This window comes from Aethalodelphis obliquidens, unplaced genomic scaffold (genome assembly GCF_003676395.1).
Source record: "Aethalodelphis obliquidens isolate GAN/ISIS:26980383/991018 unplaced genomic scaffold, ASM367639v1 scaffold1, whole genome shotgun sequence".
NCBI classification, from domain to species: Eukaryota; Metazoa; Chordata; class Mammalia; order Artiodactyla; family Delphinidae; genus Aethalodelphis; species Aethalodelphis obliquidens.
In genome coordinates, this window is record NW_020837945.1 from 87,132,469 (window position 1) to 87,142,466 (window position 9,998).

At 42.6% G+C, this 9,998-nt stretch overlaps 1 pseudogene; it reads left to right on the forward strand.

The window, feature by feature from the left end:
* Positions 1-516: 516 nt before the first annotated feature.
* LOC113628879 (60S ribosomal protein L11 pseudogene) lies at positions 517-2,159 on the forward strand (annotated as a pseudogene).
* The last annotated feature ends 7,839 nt before the right edge of the window (positions 2,160-9,998 follow it).

Consider the following 9,998-nt stretch of genomic DNA (forward strand, 5'->3'; position numbering starts at 1 on the left):
CTTTGTGGAACCCACCTCCTCTTTCCAGCTTCTAAATAAGACTGTCCTAGGAGTCCATCCTCAAATCTCTTTTCTCTTGTATCTCTTCTCACTCCCTAAGTGATCTTCTCCAATCTCAGGTTTTTAAATTCAGTCAAGGACCCAACAAGAAACAGACGGCACAGTCAAATTACAGTAATTCAAGCAGGGCTCACTAAAGGGACTATTTGTAAAAGTGTAAGGACAGCAGTACTCTCAGGCTAATAAGGGGAGGAGCTGTTTCCACCAAGGACGAGGAGGGGTGAAGGGACAGAGCAGTTACTGCATCTGGAGAGACAGCTGTGTGGAAGCCTGCCTGACAGGAGCTGTAAATTTTCACAGAGAGGCTCAGGCAGCTGAGGAGAACTGCAGGGAGGGAGTTGGAGAATAAGCTATCCCACCTTGCTCTCCTCTCTTCTGATCTGCTGCCGGCGGGTTGAATCTGCTGGAAACCAGAAGATTGGAGTCCACTGACTTAATCCCTATGGATTAGTCTATATGGAGGCAGGGAGCAGAGTGGAGACAGAATCTGGAAGGCCTGCAGAGATATCCAGCATGCTCTCATACGTGGAAGCGTCACATGTATAGCTCCAATGCTAACTTTTCAAGTTGAATCACAATGGCCTGCTCGAACATCTCCACACGAACTGTCACTTGGGTGTCCCATGCCCAGATCTGGTCCTTGCCTATCCTGTTCCTTCCCCACACCCCCGCCAGTTTTACCACCATTCACTTGATTGCTTAGACCCAAACCTAGCTTTCATGCCTGAATCATTTACTTCTCTTACATCCAATCCATGAGCAAGTATGTCAGTTCCACTTTTTTTTTTTTCAACAGAGACATCAATGGTTTAATGGATAGGGTTCAGCTCCACTTTTAACTAGTGTCCAGGGAATTCCCTGGCAGTCCAGTGGTTAGGACTCGGAGCTCTCACTGCCAAGGGCCCGGGTTCAATCCCTGGTCAGGGAACTAAGATCCCACATCCCACAAGACACGTGGTGCAGCCAAAAAAAAAGCTAGTGTCCAGAATCTGGATACTTCTCCACAGCTCCCTCCCTAATCCATACCCACATATCTCTTGCTTGTATGACTGCAATACACTACCACCTGGTGTCCCCACCCCTGCTCTTGTTCCCACTATGGTTGACTCTACTTTGGGCCACGTTAGGTCTACACAGCAGCCAGAGTGATCTTTCTCTAGTCACTCTCTAACTCCTTAACCTGTTTAAATTTTCTCCCCAACCATGTCTACTTAAATGCCTGTCATATGTTTATTCATTTATTTGTTTATTGTCATTTTCTCCATTAAAGTGTAGGTGTTATGAAGGCAGGGATCTTCTTGTCTACTGAGTAGTCCCCTCAGTTGAATAGACTTTCTTGAATGAAAAAATAAATAATACCTCTGCAAAAGACACTGTTAAGAGAATGAGAAAACAAACCACAGATGGGAAGACAATGTTTGCAAAAGACATCTCTGATAAAAGACTGTTATCCAAAATATACAAAGAACCTTTAGAATTCAACAATAAAAAAAAAAAACTTGATTAAGGAATGGGCAAAAGTCCTGAACAGACACCTCACCAAAGAAGATACACAGATACTCTTCCCATTCTCCACCAAGGCTCAGGATCAGAGTGAAAAGGAGAGCCTATGCGGGAACTTTGCATCTGTAAGCTCTGCCTCAACATCTGTGTGGGGCAGAGTGGAGACTCACTGAGCCGGGCAGCCTCAGGCCTGGAGCAGCTCACCGGCCGGACCTCTGTGTTCTCCAAAGCTAGATACACCATCAGGTCCTTTGGCATCAGAAGAAATGAAAAGATTGCCATCCATTGTGAGGCCAAGGCAGAAGAAATCCTGGAGAGAAGTCTAAAGGCATGAAGTATGAGTTAAGAAAGAAAGAATTTTTCGGATACTGGAAACTTTGGTTTTGGGATCCAGAAACACATCGATCTGGGGATCAAATGTGACCCAAGCACTGGTATCTATGGTCTGGACTTCTGTGTGGTGTTGGGTAGGCCAGGTTTCAGCATCACAAAAGTGAAGAACAGGTTGCATTGGGGCCAAACACAGAATCAGCAAATAGGAGGCCATGTGCTGGTTCCAGCAGAAGTATGATGGGATCATCCTTCCTGGCAAATAAATTCCCATTTCTATCCAAAGGCCAATAAAGTACACCTGAAACTAATTTAATATAAAATGTCAAATATATATCAATGAAAAAAATTTAAGTAAAACAGAAGCCAATAAAAAGTTTTCAGTAAAAAAGAAGGGAAACGCAGATGGCAAATAAGCATAGGAAAAGATGGATGCTCAACATCATAGATCGTTAGGGAATTGGAAATTAAAATGAGATATCACGGGCTTCCCTGGTGGCACAGTGGTTGAGAGTCCGCCTGCCGATGCAGGGGACACGGGTTCGTGCCCTGGTCTGGGAAGATCCCACATGCCGCGGAGCGGCTGGGCCTGTGAGCCATGGCTGCTGGGCCTGTATGTCCGGAGTCTGTGCTTTGCAACTGGAGAGGCCACAACAGTGAGAGGCCCGCATACCGCAAAAAAAAAAAAAAAAAAAAGATATCACTACACATCCATTAGAATGGACAAAATCCAAAACACTGACAACGCCAAGTACTAGCAGGGATGTGGAGTAACAGGCACTCTCATTCATTGCTGGTGGGAATGCAAAATGGTACAGCCAACTTTCAGAGATGGTTAGGCAGTTTTTTTAAAAATTAAACATAGTCTTACCATATGATGCAGCAATTGTGCTCCTTAGTATTTACCCAAATGAGTTGAAATTTATGTCCACGCAAAACCTGCACACAGGTGTTCATTGCAGCTTTATTCATAATTACCAAAGCTTGGACGCAACTAAGATGTCCTTCATTAGGTAAATGGGTAAATACATTGTGGCACATCTGGACAATGGAATATTCTTCAGCACTAAAAAAAAAAAAAAAAGAGCTATAAGCCATGAAGAGATGTAGAAGAACCTTAAACGCATATCACTAAGTGAAAGAACCCCATCTGAAGTGACAATATCCTATATGATTGCAAATATATTACATTTTGGAAAAGGCAGAACTATGGAGATAATGAAAGGATCGGTGGTTGCCAGGGAAGAGTGGAGAGGGAGAGATGAATAGGTAGAACATGGAGGATTTTTAGGGCAGTGAAACCGCTCCGTATTATACTATAATAGTGGATACATGCCACTACACATTTGTCATGGAATATAAAATACCAAGAGTGAACCCTAATATAAGCTATGGCCTTCAGTGACAAGTAGGTTCATTGATGATAACAAATTTACCACTCTTGTTCATGATGTTGATAATGGGGGAAACCATGCATGTTGTAGGGGGGAAGTGGGGTATATGGGAACTCTCTGTACTTTCTTCTCAATTTTGCTATGAAACTAAAACTACTCTAAAAGTAAAGTCTATTAAAAATAATACGTGTGGAGACCCTGGGGAAAAATGGACCATAAATCTAGAAAACCTGTCCCACTAAACTCTGAAAGTAATCAGAACCCTGAAAAACCCTAGTTTGGTTCTCTTATAAAAAATGCAATATGGGGCTTCCCTAGTGGCGCAGTGATTGAGAGTCCACCTGCAGATGCAGGGGACACGGGCTCGTGCCCCGGTCCGGGAAGATCCCACATCCTGCGGAGCGGCTGGGCCCGTGAGCCATGGTCGCTGAGCCTGCGCTCCGCAACGGGAGAGGCCACAACAGTGAGAGGCCCGCGTACCGCAAAAAAAAAAAAAAAAAAAAAAAAAAAAGATTTACTAGTGACAAACACTTTAATGGGCTTGGCAGTTATTGTGAGACAGAACACCTAAGCTAATAGTTGAACTGTATTTTGCTTAAATTAAAGACTCAAAGATGCTCTTTTCAGATCTCCGAGTCCTTAAAAAGTTTATGAAGAGTGTTTGTAAAAGGGAAGATTGCTTGTGCTCATCTTAAAGCCATTTAGTGCCTGTATGAGCCTGAGAATTCTAAGTCCTCGGGATGATCTATAATGCATGGAGTGTATGCTCTCAGCAGTGTTTTTCCTCTTTTCTTGACGTCAGTTGCCATTTGTAAGGGTTGCCAGGGTAATGACATCTAAAGACAGGCCTACAAGAAAGGACAGCATACTTATTTTTTCTCTTTTAGCATCAAATATATTTAAAATTCATAACACATTCAGTTTGATGAAATTCTACTTCACAGAGAACCAAATTTCAAAGTACAGAAAAGAACTCTCCCACTCCCCCCACTACCACCCACCAACCTGCCCTTGTCTTTGCAGCTCTGCTCTTAATGACTGGAGTTGTTCGAAACATACTTTTATATATGCCACGGGTTTTTTTCTGGGGAAAAAATTGTGAGGAGGTGCTGGCTGTATTTTATAAAATAATTTTTGGTAAAGTCAACAGAAAGACCTAGTTTACTTCAAAGGCAGGCATGGGAAAAATTGGAATCTGTTTAAAAAGGGAATATTTCAGGTTCCTTGGAAAGTATGTGGCTTTTGAAAATTAATTAAGAAATAATACTTGGGGTTATCAGTCAACATGGTTAGTTGATATATTTCTAATGGGATAGGTTTGTCACATCACACTAATTCTAAGTTTTATATCAGTAAAAGGGTAAGTTTTACAACTTTACACATTGACAAATATATTTTTATTTTGGCAGCAATAAATAAAGCATCACTTGTTGAGGAGGAACTCATCACAGTTAAGCTGAATTTCATTCTGTTTTGAAATGAAGTCAACCTAATATTAGAAAATTGCATTCTGGCATGAACCTCAATATTCTATTTCTGTTGGTGGCTCATTCATTTCAAAATAAGTACTTACTGTTGTAAACTCTTAAGTGTGTATCTTTTGGCATTATTGAAATTCATTTATTTACCTTTCAAATGAAGTCCAAACCATTAAACAGAAGTCGTTTTCTAAGGAAATCCTTTGCAAGATACAGAAATCTTTTTATGCTTGAATAAACATTTTTAAATGTTTTATATGAGATACAGGGACTTCTTGTTATTGAGCATGCTTGCCCTCTAGGATGCCAACTGTAGAGAGTCAGAAACACATCTGTCCTCAAACACCCTTAGATTCTCTTAATAACCCATTGTGAATTTGATGATCGAATATATTTACCTTTTTTTGCGACAATTTCTATTTTCAGCCTGAACCACTCCTTGGCAAAAGATTCCATAAACTTAGTACCAAGTGTGTAAGATTGTATTTAATAATACACCTCTCTTTATGCATCTTAGAATTGTAAGATTCAAGCTTCAAATCATGTGCCCCCCCCTTTTTTTTTTTTTTTTTTTTCGGTACGCGGGCCTCTCACTGTTGCGGCCTCTCCCGTTGCGGAGCACAGGCTCCGGACGCGCAGCCTCAGCGGCCATGGCTCACGGGCCCAGCCCCTCCACTGCATGTGGGATTTTCCTGGACCAGGGCACGAACCCGTGTCCCCTGCATCGGCAGGCGGACTCTCAACCACTGCGCCACAAGGGAAGCCCATGTGCCCTTTTGCTATTCTTCATTTCATGGGATGGGATCATACCACTTTCCTGAGTCTCCACTAGAGGCCCAGGACTCAAAAGTCTAAAATCCTGGAGATCATTCTCTCTCCTTGGGTTATTTTGGAACTTCCCCAGCTCCATGATGCCTTCCTTGAGAGTGATCAGCATTTCACATGAATGTGCAAATGGATTTTAGTTTGATCCTTAAAACAAATGAACAGATTAATAGATGCTGAATGGTAACATCTTCATGGGGTGAAGAAATTGCTGGTGCAGGAAATGGGTGGGGAGGAGAAAATTACGATTCAAAATACCCACTAGGTTGTGTTGGCTTTCTCAAATTTTCTGAGCCTCTGTTTTGCTTGAATTTTAAGGGTAAGAGACATCTATTAGTGAATCCCTTATAAGCAACCTTGTGACAGTTCATCAGTCATTGAGTCCCTGCTTTGGTGTCTTGCACTGCTCTGGAATGTTACAGAATTTGTGCCTTCCTGTGACTTTCCCAAGTATCAACCTTCAGAGACTATGTAAAGAAAACCAGTATGACCCTCTGATGCAGGCACAATCTGTTCTTCCCTAAGCTCCTATTCCTCACAGATTCTCTGGCTCTGGGTTCTTTTTTCTGGCTCTCCTTCTTGCAGTGACATTCTTAGACCTCCTACCGGTCTTCACCAACACCAGCTCTGTGCTGCCTGGTTTGCTTAGTTCTGGCAGACTGCACCCACTGAGACAGCCTCGCCCCACTAGCTCCGGCCTCAGGGACCCACCCTGGCTCACCTTCCTCCTCCACTCACAGACTTCCCACCAAAGGAAAGGGATTAGACATGTTAACTTTTTCCAGACAGATTTAAAATGCACAGGGGGAGTCACTGAGCAGAGCTCACAGAGCGTTCATACTGGGAAGCAACAGAGTTGAGAGCTGTGTGACCCTGGACAAATTACCTAACGATTCTGAATCTGTTTTCTCTTCAGTAAAATAGAGATGACAATGTTTACTTCACTGTGTTATTGGAGGGAATTAAATAAGATAATGTACAGAAAGAGCCTTATGCATAGCAGTCTTTTTAAAAGATGGTAGCCAAAAAAATTTTAAAAAATAAAATAAAAAGATGGTAGCCATTATTACTTTGAGATTATTTCTGAATTATTGTGTGTAATATTTGTGTGGAAATCTGAGCCTAGGCTTAAAAACAACAACAACAGTAACAACAACAACACAACAAGTTTGGCCATAGAATTTTAAAGTGAAAATGAAGAAATGGCCCATAACTGTTGTATTTATTTAAGCTTCTACTTTTTTTTTTTTTGCGGTGTGTGGGCCTCTCACTGTGTGGCCTCTCCTGTCGCGGAGCACAGGCTCCAGACGCGCAGGCTCAGCGGCCATGGCTCACAGGCCCAGCCGCTCCGCGGCATGTGGGATCTTCCCGGACCAGGGCACGAACCCCTGCATTGGCAGGCGGACTCTCAACCACTGCGCCACCAGGTAAGCCCAAGCTTCTAATTTTTATGCATGCTTGTTCAACTAGCATATATTAAATCTTTCGATTTGCCAGGTGTTATGCGGGCAATAGGCAGCTGAGTAGATGTTCCTCTCCTCCAGGGGCTTGCAATCTAGCTGAGAAGACAAACATGTAAATAACCATCTAGTGACATGTGACAAATATTGAAAGGGTCATTGCTGTGAGAAGCCCTTGACTCTGCCTGGAAAGGACTGGGAAGACCAAATCCACGTTCTCAGTTCCCTGTAGAAGCAGCCGGGCAAAGAGGAAATCTTTCCCACTGTTGTGCTAGCCAGGTTTGAAAACTGGTGGCCCGCGGACTGTATCAGGGCTGCAAATTTGTTTTGTTTGGTCCATACAGGGTCTTAAAACCAAGAATATATTACATAAGAGTCCAGAATTATGGATTTTCCTGAAAAAAATTACAAGATATGACCTGGCAATTCTGGACTGTAGTCAACCAGATCCAGACTAGCTGCTTTGTTTTATAACCAAAGCTCTTGACTCATCTGTCTGCCCTACCCGGCCTCTGTAGGCATTTGTGATTTCAACCTTCCAACAGACACACCTGGGTCCAAATGCCAGCTTTACCACTAATTGTATTGCCTTCAACAGCTGACCATCAGTTACCTGTCTGTGAAATGGGATCGATAATACCACCTTTGCTTTTTTTAGAAAGTGGATTCTAGAAGAGCATGGATTGGAGCAGAGCTTTTCAAAACATAAAACAACAAACACTATGCTGTACACCTGAAACTAGCAGAATACTGTAAATCAACTCTACTCCAATTAAAAAATAGACAACTTTTGTCTGTATCACCCAAGAAAGTGCCTCTTCATTTTTACTGTGCATCTGGAACCATCTGCATATTCTGCAGACTGTGCTTTTTCAACTCAAAGGGCTGTGTCATCTAACACAATCCAACACAGCAATCACTAGTCAGGTGTGACTATTTAAATTTAAATCAAATAAAATAAAATTCAGTTCCTCAATCACACTAATCACATTTCAAGTGCTCACTAGCCATGTGTGGCCTGTGCTACGTTACTGGACAGTACAGTTGCAGAGCAGTTCCATCATCATAGACAGTTTCATTGGATAGTGCTGTAGACAACATTGCCCAGTAAATCCACCTGAGGTTATCCAATTGTCTGGGGGACCTAATTTTGTTTGACCTACTGTGTTTTACAGATTAGGGTTCCAAGTCTTTGGAAGTAGATGCTAATGTCTAGAAGATTGTTAAGTTGCAAATTATTTTTGTCCTACAGAGATAAACAAATAATTTATGTCCAGTGGAAAAGAACCCTAAAGGTTTTGGTTTTATTGCTCTGTAGGACATTAGTCAGTCTTCTCTATCTTTCTTTGCAATCTTATCTAGGATTCTTTTCTTCCAATGGTGAGACACACACGTATGCGCGCGCGCGCGCGCGCGCGCCCACGCACAATCTCCTCTCCTCCCCTCTGAACCATCTATTTCCCTCATAAATGAGGTAAGCAAATCTTGGACATTATATATTTGTATGGAGATCATGTTTCTAACTTTTAAAAATTTGTACTATTTAAATTTACACTTTGGGCAAACTGTGTAGCCTGCAAAGCCTCACTGAGGAATACTTTCTAAAACAGAGACTTTCCTCATAGGGTTCTTAAGAATTAAATGGGATAATGAATATAAAACATTTAATGCAGCTCTTGGCATGTAAAAATGGCTAAATAAATGTTAGGCTTTATGATTATTATTTAAGAACGCTTTATCTTAAAGCGTTCTTAAATAATAATCAGCGTGTTTCTAGATGTCTAAGCATCTCAATTCCTACTTTCAGGTAGCTCCATTCAAATGCTGGAAGTCCCAAATACATTCTGGGCACAAGGCCTGTATCTCCCAACTTTGGCATCACTCTATCTGCACTCAGTACCTTTTCATCCTTTCTGCAGCAGTGGGAGAAATTTCCCGGCCAACATCTGGCTTCAAATTGTGAGAGAAAGTCTTCCAGGCTGAGAACCACTAAAAACCCTCCCCTCCAGGCGCCGTGCTCTCTTCTCCCTCCCCCCTCCTCTACCCCTTCCTGCCAGCCCAAGTCCCGGATTCCACCCTTCCTGCCTGGCACCATAAATGCTCCCTCCTGCTGCTGCCTGCCGTCACTCAGGCTTAACTCTTTAAGTGCTAAAGACCCTTTTCCCAGAACGATGTGCAAACTTACAACATTCTTATCTTCTGGGATGGAGAATTGTTCACAGAATTCCCCTTTCCTTTCCCCAAAGCCTTCTTACCCATTCTACAGTATCCATTTGTATCAATCGTATATAAAATTAAATTTTGGGGGCTTCCCTGGTGGCGCAGTGGTTGAGAGTCCGCCTGCCGCTGCAAGGGACGCGGGTTCGTGCCCCGGTCTGGGAGGATCCCACATGCCGCGGAGCGGCTGGGCCCGTGAGCCCAGCTCACGGACGCGCTGCGCCTGTGCGTCCGGAGCCTGAGCTCCACGGCGGGAGGGGCCACAGTGGTGGGAGGCCCGCGTACCGCAAAATAAATAAATAATTTTTAAAAATTAAATTAAATTAAATTTTTGTTGGGAATGGCACCAAAGATAATTTTTTTATAGCTCAGAGTGTTTATTGAAGATCTTCTATATGTGCAACACTGTAATGTCTCTATCATCTAAGGAACTACTCAACATAGAAAAGAGAGAGGAAGATTTTGTTCTCTGTTTTTCAAAATTTATATACCCAGGCTACGAAAACTCAGTCTAGAGCATAACTTGACAGGGTCTCGGCACAGAGGCACAGTTCGAATTTTTGCAATAAACATAGTAGAAACAGTGCTGAGTTAGAATGAAATCGAGATGTCTGGAGAGAGATCTGCAGGTCACTCAGAGCTTTAGAGAAAGGCCCTCCAGTCTCCAAAGGGTAGCCCTCAGTATTATGGGCCCAGTTTTGGTTTAGACATTAGAATCTTATGAGGAACAT